Source organism: Callithrix jacchus, chromosome 6 (assembly GCF_049354715.1).
Source record: "Callithrix jacchus isolate 240 chromosome 6, calJac240_pri, whole genome shotgun sequence".
Taxonomy (NCBI): domain Eukaryota; kingdom Metazoa; phylum Chordata; class Mammalia; order Primates; family Cebidae; genus Callithrix; species Callithrix jacchus.
This window is the reverse complement of record NC_133507.1, coordinates 20,494,014-20,508,495: the sequence shown is the minus strand read 5'-3', so window position 1 is coordinate 20,508,495 and position 14,482 is coordinate 20,494,014. Positions and strand designations below refer to the sequence as shown.

The 14,482-nt window shown below is 45.9% G+C and overlaps 1 protein-coding gene across 3 annotated transcripts in view; it reads right to left on the bottom strand.

Annotated features, from left to right (window-relative positions):
* SLCO3A1 (solute carrier organic anion transporter family member 3A1) overlaps positions 1-14,482 on the bottom strand; it is an 829,245-nt gene that overhangs the window by 720,197 nt on the left and 94,566 nt on the right. The window contains exon 1 of one of the 3 annotated variants that reach the window (XM_078326843.1): positions 7,727-8,295. The exons of 1 other annotated variant lie outside the window; for it this stretch is intronic. The gene's annotated coding sequence lies outside the window, so the exon portion shown is untranslated. Of the gene's footprint in view, positions 1-4,547; positions 7,427-7,726; positions 8,296-14,482 lie in introns of those variants that run through there. One more of the 3 variants, XM_078326840.1, reaches the window with a different exon arrangement.

The window sequence follows — 14,482 nt, the reverse complement described above, 5'->3', positions numbered from 1 at the left end:
TAAGTGCAGGGTTTTACTTTGATCTGGTTACGTTTTATTTCTAACTTATTTCTCATGCACTGCTCACTTGTCAATATTATTCTCAGTATTACTTTGTTGTTAATCATATTAGATATTTCTCTCCACTCTTGATTTTGAAAAATGTTAAGTACTCCCTACAGTTGTTTCAAGAAGAAAAAAAAGTAAGTTTCTAATAAGCTATAAAATTTGCAAAACTTAGATGCAAATATATATATTATATATATGTTGCCTATATCATATATATGATTATACAGTATGATTATATATATGTTATGGATTGAACTGTGTCACCCCACAACTCGTATGTTGATGTCCTAGCCCCTAGTGCCTCAGAATGTAACAATATTTGCAGATTGGGTCTTTAAATGGGTGATTAAGTTAAAATCAGTCCATTAGGGTGGGCCCTAATTAATCTGACTAGTATCCTTATAAGAAGAGGGGATCAGGACACAAGAGAGATACCCGGGTGTGCACACAGGGAAAAACGCATGCAGGCAAACAGAGAAAAGGTGCTTGTTTCCTAGCCAGGGAGAGAGGTCTCAGGGAAAACCCTGCCGACTCTGTCATCTGGAACTTCCAAGATCCGGAACTGGAAAAAGTAAACTTACCTTACTTAAGCCATCAAGTCTATGAAGCTTTGCTGTGGCAGGCTGAGCAGACCAGTACTAGATATAAAATCCAGATAATACATGAAGGCCTGCTGACCTTCCTGCTGCTTCCCTAAGTCTGCTGACCTTTTCTGTTCTCCAGAATAGAAAAGAAACCAGGCCGGGCGCGGTAGTTCAAGCCTGTAATCACAGCACTTTGGGAGGCCGAGGCGGGTGGATCACAAGGTCAAGAGATCGAGACCATCCTGGTCAACATGGCGAAACCCCGTCTCTACTAAAAAATATACAAAAAATTAGCTGGGCACAGTGGCGCGTGCCTGTAATCCCAGCTTCTTAGGAGGCTGAGGCAGGAGAATTGCCTGAACCCGGGAGGTGGAGGTTGCCGTGAGCCGAGATCGCGCCATTGCACTCCAGCCTGGGTAACAAGCGCGAAACTCGGTCTCAAAAAAAAGAAAAGAAACCAAAGGTCAGCACACTTAGAGAAGCAGTAGGAACCATGAAAAAAGGATTAGGCTCCACAGACTTGCCGCCTCCTCTCTGTCCCTTCCCATCCCTTGCTCACATGGTCTGGGGAAGCTGGAAGCTAAGGGCAGGCTGCAAAGTAACCAGATGTCCTTCTTTATGCTGTCCCTGAGAGAACCCCAGCATCTGCCTGAGTTTGGGACAGGGGAAAAGGGGGATTTAGAGAGCACATAAGAGAGTTATTTTACAAATGTCTTAAGAAGCTAAAGGAGACTAAAAAACTCCAAGTGAGTGAAAAGTTATGGAATTTGGGTTAAGATCCTGTTGAAAATAGATGTTCAGTGCTGCAAAGAAAAATTAGCACTGAGACAAAGGATCCTTTAGTAAAGGAATTTTTACCTTTTGGACTGCAGGAAGGGTACTCTCACTAGCCATTTTGCCACGAGTACAACAAAGGAAAGGATACATATTTGTCCTTATGCATTTGAGGTTGTCCTTACTGCTGTGTTTGATCTCTGTTGGCTGGAACCAGACCTCACAATCCAAACTAAAACCCGACTGGCTAACAATTTAAAACTTTTCTAAACAGGTAAAAGCAATAGAAAGACTGGACATGCCTGTGAGCACGTCCAGCACAGATATCTTGGTTAAAGTAAAGGACACAGAACGTACTAGATGCCTGTAAGCACGGCATGTCTAACAGCTACATAGGATAAGGCTTAACAAAGTTATTAGCACACTTATTTTCTAACAAGAAAGGAAACTTTAAACAGGGACTTTTCTACTTCCCACAGTGCTGTTAAGCATCTCTAAAACTCGTTGAGGGAAAAGGGATTTCAAAAGTATAGTCTGGAGAATTTCATAGGGGAAAAACAATCATGAATATACCTCAGTGAGTGGAGACTCTTCAATTAACTAGTGACACCTACTGCATAGGTTAAGTACTTTTTTCCCTACCAAACTGGGACACGAGTAGGAGATAGAGCAATGTGTAGGTAGCTCATTATCCACCATCACTCACACTTTGCTTATTTTTTATACTGTACTAATATCCTCCCTGGTTGCAGCTGTCTGGGCTGTTTTGGTTTACATATTTCATGGGCATTTAGGTATTGGACACAAGGATTAAATCTGATGACAGGGAGGCTGAGGTAGGAGAATAGCTTGAACCCGGGAGGCGGAGGTTGCAGTGAGCCGAGATCGTGCCATTGCACTCCAGCCTGGGCAACAACAGCAAAACTCCATCTCAAAACAAAAAAAAAAAAATTGATGACAAATTTGCAGGTAGATTATCGCGGTGGGATTTTTCACTAGTATGAAGCTGCCACCTGACCTGCTGAAATTGCAAAGGCAGGAATTAATGGCATGGAAGACAACACCAAATATTCCTTAGTCACTTTTAGTTTGTCCTTGGAATTAGTTATCGGCTCCCTGCAAACCTTGTGCAAAGGCACATGCAATCTGGATGATATGCAAAGAACACTGAATGCTATTGTGCCCAATCTAGAGACACAGGAAGTGGTAACAGGAAAACCTAAATCACTTTATCATCCCCAGACCAAAGAGAAGGAAGCAGACAGGACACTGGTTTAACATGAGAGGCTTCACATATGTTATCTCCTTCAATCTTTGCAACAATCCTCAATTTTCCTGAATTTTTTAAAAAAGGTGAGGCTCCAAGAGATTATTTGCCAAGGTCACCTAGCTGGTGTACGACAAAGTCAGGATTTTAGTTGAGATCCATGTGACTTGAACCCTTTCTCTAATATACCCACTCTTTCTCTCTGAATGTTTCTTTAGATGGAGATTTGTGCTTAACTGCAGCCTCCAGCAGGCATGAGTAATTCACACGGAGGGCTTCTAAAGAAGCCGGCGGAAGGCAATGCCTACTGAGCATCTGTATGTGAAAGGCATTCTCTCAGCACTGCAAAGAATGCAGAGAAAAACACCTCAAGATGCTTAGAACCCCACGCAAGGGTTGATTTACATGTCATTTTTCTCTGAAATATTTTTTTGTGTGCTAAGGGCACTTAACATGAGACCCATCCTCTATTTTCCTTTTTTGTTGTGGTAAGGACACTTAACCTGATATCTGTCCTCTTAACAATTTTAGGTGTACAATTTATTATTGTGGATTAAAAAGATATCACCTTACAACTGTAAGAATGGCTATTATTTAAAAAAATCATTCTGGTCACTTTAGACAACACAGACAAACCTGGAGGACATAAGGTTAAGTAAAACAAATCAGTCACAGAAAGACAAATACCACACAATCTCAAAAAGTTGAACAAATACAGAAGGAGAGTAGAAAAAGAGACTGGGGGTTAGAGGATTGGAGAGATGCTAGTTAAAGAACACAAAATTCCAGTTCGATGCAAGGAATAAGTTGTAGAGATCCATTGCCTATCATGGTGATTAAAGTTAATGGATAATATACTTGAAAATTGCAGAGTAGAACGTAAGCATTCTCACCACAAGAATAAAAAATATATGCAAACATGTGTGTTAGGGCATATGTTAATTAGCTCAATTTAGCCATTCTACAATGTGTACATATATCAAAACATCATATTGTACACCAAAAATATAACTAATTTTTATTTGTCAGTTATAGGTCAAACAAAAAGCAAATGTTGGCAAGGATGTGGAGAAACTGGAACCACTGCATACTGTTGGTAGGACTACAAAATGGTGCAGCCACTACGGAAAACAGTATGGAGGTTCCTCAAAGAGATAAATATATAAAACTACCACATAAGTCAGCAGTCTCACTTTTGGATATGTATCTGAAATAACTGAACTCAGGATCTTAAAAAGAGATAGTATCACATCCGTGTTTATCACAGTGAGTAAGAAATTTACAATAGCCAAGATAAGAAAAGCAGCCCTACGTTCATTGACAGATGAATGGATAAAGAAACTGTGGTATATTCATACAGTAAAATATTATTCAGCGTTTAAAAAGTGAAAATTCTGCAAGATGCAACAATGTGGATGAACACGGAGGACATTATGCGAAGTGAAATCAGTCGTACACACAAAAACAAGTACTGCATGATTCCACCCCTATGAGTCATCTAAAATGGTCCAATTCTTAAAACCAGAGATGAAACTGGTGGTGACCAGGGCCTGGGAAGACGGGGAAATGAAATGTATTAATTGTTTTTTTTTTTTGAGAGGATCATGGCAGACGAATGTGTGGAGTCTCACATTGTGAACTTTTGCTCCAGACTACGCAGAAATCATTCAGGAAAGCCGAGAGAACCCACAGACCCTCTGAAGGAAGCAGATTGCTCTTGCAGGACCCAGGAAACACCCCAAATGCTGTGAGACCCCCAAATACTGTGAGTGCCCAAACTGTGGAAGTGAGAAAGGGGGATGGGCTGCCTCTGAACACACACCATCACTAAGGAACCTGCAGGTCTTTATCATGGAAGAAGATTCTGACCTTACCTGGAGCGGAGTCAATTTAGAGAGCCAAGCAAAATACATGGGTAGAGGAAGCCTCGGGAAAAGCCCTGTGGGCTCTCTAGGTCCCCTGGGTAGCCATTTCCACCTTGCCTCACCAGGGTCCTTGGGGAGGACAGCCAGGGGTACTGGGAAAAGGCCACAGGGAGAAGGAAACCTCCAGCTGAACTTTGTAACAATTCCAACCAAACAAGACGTCTCCTGGCCAGAACTCAAGGAAGGGCATGAAACGTCTGTGCAGACTCCGCAGCTGGGGAAGCAGGAAAGCCCTGCTTGCTTTCACAGCTGGAAGGCAAGTTGCCTAAGGCTAGTTCTCAGCCCTGCTCCTCCACTGCCTGGAAGCAGACTCCAGGCAGTCTGCTTCCTGGTACTGTTTGGGGGGCAAAGCAAAACTGAGACTGTCTTTTTGGGTTGCATGGGAGCTGGGTGAGGCCTGTGACTGCTGGCTTTCCACAATCTCCCTGACAACCTATATGACACAGCAGAGACAACTATAATCCTCCTAGAAACATAACTCTATTGACCTGGGAACTACGCTCCCATCCCCCACAGCAGCCACAGCAACACCCTCCCAAGGAGAGTCTGAGCTCAGACACACCTCACCTCGCCCCCGCCTGATGGTCCTTTCTCCCCACCCTGGAGCTGAACGAAAAGGGCATATACTCTGGGGAGTTCTAGGGCCCTGCCTACCATCTTCTCCTCCCTATACTACCACAGCTGATGCTTTCTTGAAAGTACCACCTCCCTGCAGGAGGCCAACCAGCACAAAAATAGTTCATTAAACAACCAAAGTTAAGGACCTTGACAAAGTCCATTTCACCCCATTGCCACCTCCGATGGAGCAGATGCTGATATCCACTGCTGAGAGACCCAGAGTTGGTTCACATCACAGGTCTCTGTGTAGACAACCCTAGTACCAGCTCGAAACCTGGTTGACCTGCTGGGTGGCTAGATCCAGAAGAGAGGTAACATCACTACAGCTTTGCTCTCAGGAAGCCACATTTCTAGGAAAAGTGGGGAGGTACTACATCAAGGGAACCCGTCATGGAAGAAAAGAATCTGAACAACAGCCTTGAGACCTAGACCTTCCCTCTGATAGAGCATAATCAAATGAGAAAATACCAGAAAAACAACTCTGGTAATATGACTAAATAAGGTTCTTTAACAACCCCCCAAAATCACTCTAGCTCACCAGCAGTGGATCCTAAACAAGAAGAAATCCTTGATTTACCTGAAAAAGAATTCAAAAGGTCAGTTATTAAGCTAATCAAGGAGCCACAAGAGAAAGGCAAAGCCCAATTTAAGACAAATTTTTTTAAATGATGCAAGAAATGGGAGAAATCTTCAGTGAAATAGCACAAACAAGAAACAATCAAAACTTCAGGAACGAACGGATGCACTTACAGAAATGCAAAATGCTCTGCAAAGTCTCAGCCAAACAATGGAATGAGCAGAAGAAAGAACTTCAAAGCTTTAAGACAAGGTTTTTACATTAACTCAATCCAATAAGACCAATAAAAAAGAATAAGGAAATAGTAACAAAGCCTCCAAGAAGTCTGCGATTATGTTAAATGACCAAACCTAAGAATAATTGGTGTTCCTCAGGAAGAAGAGAAATCTAAAAGTCAAGAAAACATATCTGCGGGAATAATCAAGGGAAAATCCCCCCGCCTTACTAGAGATCTAGAAATCCAAACACAATAAAATGAAAGAACACCTGGGAAATTCATCACAAAAGGATCATCACCCAGGCACACTGTCATCAGGTTATCTAAAGTTAAAATGAAGGCAAGAATCTTAAGAGCTGTGAGGGAAAAGTACCAGGTAACCTATACAGGAAAACATCAGTTTAACAGCAGATTTCTCAGCAGAAACCCTAAAAGCTAGAAGGGACTGGGGCCCTATCTTCAGCTTCCTTAAACAAAACAATTGTCAGTTAAAAATTTTGTATCCAGTGAAACTAAGCTTCAAAAATGCAGGAAAGATACAGTCTTTTTCAGACAAACAAGTGCTCAGAGAATTTGCCACTACCAAGCCAGCACTGCAAGAACCTAAAAGGAGCTCTAAATCTTGAAACAAATCCCTGAAACACATCAAAACATTAACTCTTTAAAGCATAAATCACAAAGGACCTACAAAAAAAAACTAAAAATAGAAAAACAAGGCATAGAGGCAACAAATAGCATGAGGAATGGAACAGTATCTCACATCTCAGTAATAATATTGAGTGTTAATGGCCTAAATGCACCACTTAAAAGGTAACAGAATTGCAGAATGAGTAAGAATTCACCAAATGAAAGCACTTCCCCTTGTTTGCTTGGAGGGTCCACTCCTGTCCCTTGTCAACTCTGGAGCTTTTGCACACATGTTTAAAAAAAGGAATTCATCAACCAACTATCTGCTGCCTCCAAGAGACTCACCTAACACGTAAGAACTCACATAAACTTAAAGGGGTGGAAAAAGACATTCCATGCAAAAGGACACCAAAAGCAACCAGGGGCAGCTATCCTTATATCACAAAACCAATTTTACAACAACAGTTTAAAAATACAAAGATCATGATCATCTAATGATAGAAGGCCTTGTCCAACTGGAAAACATTATAATTCTAAATATATATACATCTAACATTGGAACTCTCAAATTTATAAGTTACTACTAGGCCTAAGAAATGAGATACACAGGAACAAAATAATAGCAGAGGGCTTCAATACTCCACTCACAGCACTAAACAGGTCATCGAGACAGAAAGTCAACAACAACAAAAAATGGATTTTGTTTGGAAAACTCTGCCCCTATCATGAAAGCTCTCTTTCCCTCCCCCACAAAGAGGCTCCCTTATCTCTCACTCTACATACCGCTCTAGCCTTCCTGCCCAGCCGCAGCCACCTCCTGCCCAGCAACCGGCTGACCAATCACCGCCTGCCTCATCAGCACTCCCCAGCTTCCCGCCACCCGGATTCCCACTGCCCGGCAGTTTAAACTGACCAACCGTTGCCTGCCACATCAGCTCTCCCGGCCTTCCCACTCCCTCGGCCCTTCAGCCCCCTATAAAAGAAGCCTGCTCCTCTGAGCACGCGCGGCCATTTTCCTCTTCTTCCCGGCTGGCCCGCCCAGAGGCTCTTTCCTCTCAATAAAGCCTGAACTTAAGACTTTCTTCTAACCTGCGGTCCAATTTTTTCCGAACGAGCTCTGTCTTCCCGTAGAGGGTAGGTCGGACAAGTGGTGCCGAAATCCAGGAGTTGGGGCCACTGGCCCGGCCACAGCCCCCTCCCCCCGACCTACCCAACACTGGCCCTGCCACCTCTACGCTCCGATTAAGGTAAGCCAAGCTTTTTCTTGCTTTACCTTCCCCCTCCCCACCTCCTCCTACGGCACAGTTGCAGCTGCTCCCCTCCGGCATTCCGCACGGACTCCTCGCCTAGTCTCGGCCGAGCCGAGGAAGTCCTCTGTTCCAGCTCCAGGAGCCTTCCAAGGGGTAGCTGCCAGACGGGGGATGCCCCTCTGACCGCTTCCCTAACCGTACTTAACTGTACTCCGGGGAATTTGCAACAAAAGGGGACGCCTTTTCTTTGCATCTACCCTGTAGCTGCGCCCGCCATGGGAAATTCGGAATCCAAAATACCTTCCAGCACCCCCCTTGGGTGCTTGCTGTGAAATTTTACCAAATTGGGATACTCCCAAACCCTCAGAAAGAAAAAGCTTGTCTTCCTGTCCCAGGTGGCTTGGCCCCAATATAAACTCAGTAACCAGTCACATTGGCCCCCGACTGGCACTTTTGATTTCAATACCCGCCGAGATCTGGACAATTTTTGTCGCCGCACGGGAAAAGACAATGAAATTCCTTACATTCAGGCTTTTTGGGACCTCCGTACCCACCCTGATCTATGCTCTTCCTGCTCCACCTACCAAATCCTCTTAGCTCGTACCCCTCGTAAATCTTCCTCCACTACCTCTGCCCCTCCCTACTCCTCACCGGAAGATCTGCCTGAACATCTGTCCCCTCCTGCCAACCTCGGCAACCAGTCGCCATCAACAGCACGCCCTTCCCCCACTCCCTCTGCACCTCCTACCTCAGAGGCCATGCCTTGCCCTTCCTCCACTCCCTCTGGGCCCCCTCCCTCGGAGGCCACACTTCCTCTTGCCTCCCCGGTGGCGGCCCACACCCACTCTCACCAACCAACTATCCTGGCCCCACTCCGAGAAGTAGCAGGCACTGAAGCAGATAAAGATCATGCTATAGATAACCAGATCCCACTAGGCCCTGAAGTAATCCCAAGTGAAGACCCCCAATGGGACTATCAGGCTAGTTGAGGGTCTGATATACCCAAGAGAGACCAAATGATTAGATACCTCCTCAGGGGAATGGATACTATATCTAACAAAGTTGTAAACTATGATAAACTAAGAGAAGTCACCCAACTACCTGATGAAAACCCTGCCCTGTTTCTCACCCGTCTTCAAGATGCCCTTACCTGCTTTACTCACCTAGACCCAGCCTCACAAAACGGGGCGACTGTCCTAGCATCTCATTTCATATCTCAGTCCGCCCCTGATATCTGGAAAAAACTGAAGAAGGTAGGAGATAGCCCCGAAACCCCTATACGGGACTTGGTAAAAATGGCCTTTAAAGTATTCAATGCCAGGGAAGATGCGGCTGAGGCTGCCCGCCAAACTCGCATGAAGCAGAAAGTCGCTCTACAGACCGAAGCCCTAGTAGCAGCCCTTCGGCTGGCAGAAATAACAAGGGTAAAGCAAATACCCGCACCCCTCCCGGGGCGTGTTTCAAATGTGGAAAAGAAGGGCACTGGTCAAAAGCCTGCCCCCAGCCCTCCTACCAAGCCCTGCCCTATTTGTCAGCTCATGGGACACTGGAAGTCGGATTGCCCTAACTCACCTCAGGCATCAGTTCCTCAAAACTCTGGCACGAGGGGGCAGCAGGGCAACATCCCCCAGAGCCAGGCTTCTGCCTCAGCTGGTCAGGAGCCAGGCATTCAGGAATCTCCAATCCCAAAGCTGTTAGGGTTCAGGGATGATTAACAGGGCCCTGGCTCCTCAACCTCAGTTACCCTTGCTGAGCCCAGGGTCATGCTCCAGGTAGCGGGTAAGAGCGTACACGGGGGCTACCTACTCCGTTCTTCCCTCCTTTTCAGGCAAAACCATCCCTTCCCAGGTCCCTGTTACAGGAATTGATGGGTCCCCCTCCACTCCTCACCAAACTCCACCCTTAACCTGTCTGTTTAGCCCTTCCATTTTTACCCACTCCTTTCTAGTCATTCCCTCTTGCCCTGTACCTCTCCTAGGGTGAGATATCCTAGTAAAATTGCAAGCTACCATTACTTTTCCACACACAGAGACCTTCCTCTTACCCCTCATCGCCAACTCACCTTTCCGCCCCTTCCTCCGGCCGAACTCCTCCCTGACATAAATCCCAAAGTATGAAATACTGATACCCCCACTGTAGCCTCACACCACCAACCCATACTCATACACCTAAAAGACCCCATAGCCTTCCCTTCTCACCCTCAGTTTCCTATCTCCAAAGTTCACCGCCTCGGCCTCCTACCTATCATAAATAAACTGAAAGCTCAAGGACTACTCATTCCTGCAAACTCCCCCTGCAACACTCCCATTCTGCCTGTGAAAAAGCCCTCAGGTCAGTACCACCTGGTCCAAGACCTCCACCTTATCAATGCAGCAGTCATTCTGGTTCATCCAGTAGTCCCCAACCCCTATACCATCCTCTCACATATCCCACCGTCCACAACCCACTTTTCAGTCCTAGATCTTAGGGATGCTTTTTCTCTATCCCGCTACACCCCGACTCCTACTTCCTCTTTGCTTTTACCTGGAAAGATCCTGTCACCAATCTGTCTCAACAGTTAACGTGGACGGTCCTCCCTCAAGGCTTCCGGGACAGCCCCCACCTGTTCAGCCAGGCCCTGGCGACAGACCTGCAGCAATGTAACATCTCCCCTTCTTCCTTACTCCAGCTGGATCAAAGCTTTCCCCACAGCTTATAAAACCGCAGGAGTTGTAGCTGAGTACCTCGTCCAGGACATCATTCCCTGATTCGGCCTTCCTTCTACCATCCAGTCAGACAACGGACCTGCCTTTATTTCTAAGATCACCACTGCCGTTTCCACATCCTTAGGGATTCAGTGGAAACTGCATGCAGCCTACCATCCCCAATCCTCGGGTAAAGTAGAACAGGCCAACGGCCTCATCAAAGAACACCTAACAAAACTTGCCCTCGAACTCCGCCAGTCCTAGGTTACCCTACTTCCTATTGTTTGACAAGGCTCCGAGCAAGCCCCCGGGGCCCCTCACAACTCAGCCCTTTTGAGCTGCTATACGGACGGCCCTTCTTACTCTCCTTCCCCCTACCACCAGACCTCCCTCCTCTATCTACCTACCTGCCCTATTTCACCCTCCTCCGAGCTCTTCTCCGAGAACATGCTGATACCTCCCTTCCCCAGCCTGATTCCTCTCCTAACCAAATACAGAAAGTTTCCCCAGGAGACCTGGTCCTTATAGAGTCACTCTCTCCAAAGCCACTAACTCCCAGGTGGGAAAGCCCATACACAGTCATCCTCACCACCCCCTTAGCAGTAGGAGTCGCCGAAATCTCCTCGTGGGTGCACCTAACCAGAGTAAAGAGAGCACCTCATGGGCCTCCCAAATCCTCCTAGAATGTTACCTCTACTGGTCCTCTATCTCTTAAGCTTACCAGAACCCCACAACACCTCCAGTAACCCTCCATGGAGATTCTACCTAACTGAAAATTACACCAAAACCACACACATTTGCAACACCCCTCCCTACAGCCACAACCACCTCCTCGCCACTTATGACTGCCCTCCTACAGGGTGCAACTCACCCATCTTTCTAAACTTCACTAAATTCTACAATGTCCATGAAGGAATTGGGATTTTACCTGTCATATGCTTCAACTATGACCAACCATCAGGAAAATGCAGTGATACTCCCTGGAGCTCCTGCATGGGTTGCACCTGGGGCTACTGTTCCCTACAGATAGCCCTTGACATGCGGGAGCAGCCCCCAAACATTCCTGCCCGGCTCAAAATTGTTCCAGACGTAGATGGAGAAGGAAATGTCAGAACTGGTTATACACGGTATTCTCTTCTCATACCTGACCCTTGGAATGACTGGTGGAAAAGCCCCCAGAAAGCTGCCTTATATGATTACCGAGACACCGCATATCCCTCCTCCCACCTGTACATTTGGCAGGCATACGTACGTACGGTCCACCAAGTCCACTCCGCTATTAACCTACAAGAAAAATCTCTAAATAACCAATTGCAACCACGCTCATCTCCGTTTTCCTGGCTAACCTTCCTCAAAGAAGGAATCAAGTTAGCTAACCTCTCAGGATTAACTGACCTAACCTCATGCCTCATGTGTGCCTCCTTAGGACAGACTCCCTTCGTCGCAGTCCCCTACCCCATCCCCCTCAACCTTTCAGCCTCAACTTCTCCCTTCTCCCCCATCAAGGAAGTAAACCTCTACACTCCACCTGATTTTACACAGCTACCAGTATGCTACTCCCTAGGCCGGAACTACTCCAACTGTAACAAAACCATACTGGTAACCACTAATCTGACAGCTCCAAAGGGAACTTTCTTCTGGTGTAACAGAACCCTCACAAAAACTCTCCACACCAGCCAATCCCCAACTCTCTTATGCCTCCCAGTGACCTTAGTCCCCCGACTCACTATATATTCCTCAACCGAATTCCAAATGCTACAAACACTGCTCCACCGCACCAGGCGAGCTGCTTTTCTGCCCCTAGCTGTAGGCATCTCCCTAGTAACCTCGGCACTTGCAGCTGGACTGGGAGGAGGAGCACTAACCCACTCTCACCAAGCTATAGCTCGGCTAACCTCACAATTCCAAACTGCTGTTGATGACTCTACTGAGTCATTAGCATCACTCCAACGACAGATTACCTCAGTTGCCCAAGTTGCCTTACAGAACCGAAGAGCCCTGGACCTGCTCACCGCCGAACGAGGAGGAACCTGCATCTTCCTACAGGAAGAGTGCTGTTACTACGTCAATGAATCCGGCCTAGTAGAAACCCGAATCAAGAACCTCCAGAAACTCAAAACTAACCTGCAGAATCAAAAATTCTTGGCTGAAGCCACAGCGTGGTGGTCTTCCTCTATGTATACCCTCTTGTCCCCGTTGCTTGGGCCCCTAATAGCCGTTCGCCTAATCTTACTTATTGCTCCTTGCTTTCTACAGTTCCTACAGTGGCGCTTTCAAGAACTAACTCGAGTCACCATCCACCAGATGCTGCTCCAACCTTACCCTGAACAAGTGCTAGAAGCGGACCTCTCCCCGAACATCCAGGCTCCTTAGGAAAAGAAACCTCTTCAGAACCGCCCCCCCCCCGTCGACCCTTGTCAGCAGGAAGTAGCCAGAGAGACAACCAACGCCCCTGACCCCCTCTTTTCTTCTTTTCTTTTAAGGAGTCAGGAATGTTTGGAAAACTCTGCCCCTATCGTGAAAGCTCTCTTTCCCTCCCCCACAAAGAGGCTTCCTTATCTCTCACTCATACTGCTCTAGCCTTCCCGCCCGGCCGCAGCCACCTCCCGCCCGGCAACCGGCTGACCAATCATCGCCTGCCTCATCAGCACTCCCCAGCTTCCTGCCGCCCGGCTTCCTGCCGCCGGGCAGTTTAAACTGACCAACCGTTACCCGCCACCTCGGCTCTCTCGGCCTTCCCACTCCCTCGGCCCTTCAGCCCCCTATAAAAGAAGCCTGCTCCTCTGAGTGCGCGCGGCCATTTTCCTCTTCTTCCTGGCTGGCCCGCCCGGAGGCTCTTTCCTCTCAATAAAGCCTGAACTTAAGACTTTCTTTTAACCTGCGGTCCGGTTTTTTCCAAACAAGCTCTGTCTTCCCGTAGAGGGTAGGTCTGACAGATTTAAGCTATACGTTGGAACAAATGAACTTAACATATATACAGAACATTCTACCCCAAAACATAGAATATACATTTTAGTCATCAGCTCATGGAACTTTCTCCAAGATAGACCATATAGGAGGCCACTAAACAAGTTTCAATTAATTCAAGAAAACTGAAATCATATCAAACACTCTCTTAGACCACAGTGGAATGAAGCTGGAAATCAACTCTAAAAGGAACCTTCAAAACCATGAAAATATATAGAAATTAAATAACTTGCTCCTGAATGATTAATCACTGGGACAACAACGAAATCAAGAAGGAAATTTAAAAACTCTTCAAACTGAATGTCAATAGTGACACAACCTATCAAAACCTCTGAGATACAGCAAAGGTGGTGCTAAGAGGAAAGTTTATAGCCCTAAATTTTTACATCAGAAAGTCTGAAAGAGCACCAGGCAATCTAAGGTCACACCTCAAGAAGCTAGAGAAACAAGAACAAACCAAACCCAAACCCAGCAGAAGAAAGGAAGATCAGAGCAGGACTAAATGAAATGGAAACAAACAAAAAAATACAAAGTTAAGTGAAACAAAAAGCTGGTTCTCTGAAAAGATAAATAAAATAGAGCATTAACAAGATTAACTAAGAAGAAACAAAATTCAAATAAGCTCAAGCAGAAACAAAACGGGGTACTACAACTGACACATTCAAGTCTACTATGAACACGTTTACCCACATAAACTAGAAAACCTAGAGGAAATGGATACATTCCTGGAAAGATACCACCCTGCTAGCTTAAATCAGGAAAAATTAGATACTCTGAACAGACCAACAACAAGCAGCAAGATTGAAATGGTAATTTAAAAATTACCAACCAAAAATATCCAGAATCAGATGGATTCACCACTGATTTCTACCAGACATTAAAATAAGAAATGCTACCAATCCTCTTGACACTATTCCACAAGACAAAGAGGGAATCCTCCCTAA